Source organism: Lupinus angustifolius, chromosome LG01 (assembly GCF_001865875.1).
Source record: "Lupinus angustifolius cultivar Tanjil chromosome LG01, LupAngTanjil_v1.0, whole genome shotgun sequence".
In the NCBI taxonomy this organism is placed as follows: Eukaryota; Viridiplantae; Streptophyta; class Magnoliopsida; order Fabales; family Fabaceae; genus Lupinus; species Lupinus angustifolius.
Genome location: NC_032009.1, coordinates 17,051,189 through 17,052,607, shown reverse-complemented (window position 1 = coordinate 17,052,607; position 1,419 = coordinate 17,051,189). Strand labels below are relative to the sequence as shown.

Here is a 1,419-nt window from a genome sequence, read left to right as displayed (position 1 = left end):
TATTCCACAAAATCGAGATGGTATTCAAAGGTACTTAATAATTATGTAATAGGTAATTGCTTCGATACCATTGTATCGGCGTTAGAATTTATTCTAACAATGCCGAGATGGGGCAAAGAAGGAATGACTTATTCACATGATTATTAAGAAAGTAAGTTGTAACTGGAATATTCTTGAAACCATTACACCGGCGTTGGAATTTATTTCAACAAAGCCGAGATGGCGAACAAAAAATAAAACCGAGTTCTCTTACTTACAAAAGGAACATAACGAAAATGAGAGTATTAGTTTTTCAAAAAATTGACACTACTGTCAGGACGATTTGTTGAGAGAAGAAAACTCCCAACTAAAATAAACACCGAGAGAACCTTTCAACAAATTGGCGCCGCTGTCGGGGAATTGCTTTAATAATAAAAAATTTCATATTTATATGTCATTAATAAAATAATTGTGCATAACATTATCTTTCTCTTTTGTATAAATTTATTTTTCCTTTTGTACATCTTTATTTTTATGTTTTGTACATTTGAAAAAAAAAAACTAAAAAAGAAAAAAAAAGTGAATTAGTGGAGTGAAAACCCACTATTTAAGAAACTTTTTATTGTTGTTATAGAATTTTTAGGAGATGTGGAAGTACCCCCATTAACCTTTTCAAAAGAACAACATAAAAGGGATTGAAATAAACAAGGATAAGTGGTTGGACTTTTTCTTCAAGAAGGGAAGCCATTTGAATCCTTACAGGTTAAGTATTCACCATGTACCTTTTGATGATGATATTTTATCTTGTGATACTTTAACCAAACATCTCCACCAACATGCCTTAGTAAATGATTTTGAAATTGTCAAATTAATTTTTAAACTAAGATCATGCTTGTTACATTTGTGCCAAAAATGAATTTTTCCAAACTTGAGAAATCCTAAAAAGTGTGTTATTTGGTTCACCACTTAACAAAATAAATACATGAAATTATGAATGGATTTATTTATGGATGTTTGGTGTGATAAAAGGTGTTTTGAAGTTCCATAAATTCTGTTTGGACTTCCATTTTATGACTTGGATTTGAAATATGATTGAAAATATTTTCTAAACATCAATTTTCATGAAAAAGCATGTTGTTTGGTTGGAATTCTCTCAATCAAATTTAATTCATGAACTTATTGTGTTAGAAAATTATAAATTCATGTGAAGTTTTAGACTAACCTCAAAGCAAAAGAAAATTGCAAGTTCGAAATGATTTAGGAAAACAAGTCCAAACAAATAAACAAAAATCAGGAGTTGATGGCACCACTATCTAGGAGAGGATAGTGAAAACAATGAGAATGAAATTATGTGTTATCCTAAAAATGGTGGTTAGTTTTAATTTTCTTTTTCATTCTTTCAAAATATTATACAAACTTCCTAAAAATATTTTTTCACTT

The 1,419-nt window shown here is 29.0% G+C and overlaps 1 protein-coding gene across 1 annotated transcript in view; it reads right to left on the bottom strand.

Moving 5' to 3' along the window:
* Positions 1–1,419, bottom strand: part of LOC109350263 — a 23,619-nt gene that overhangs the window by 675 nt on the left and 21,525 nt on the right. The window lies entirely within an intron of this gene.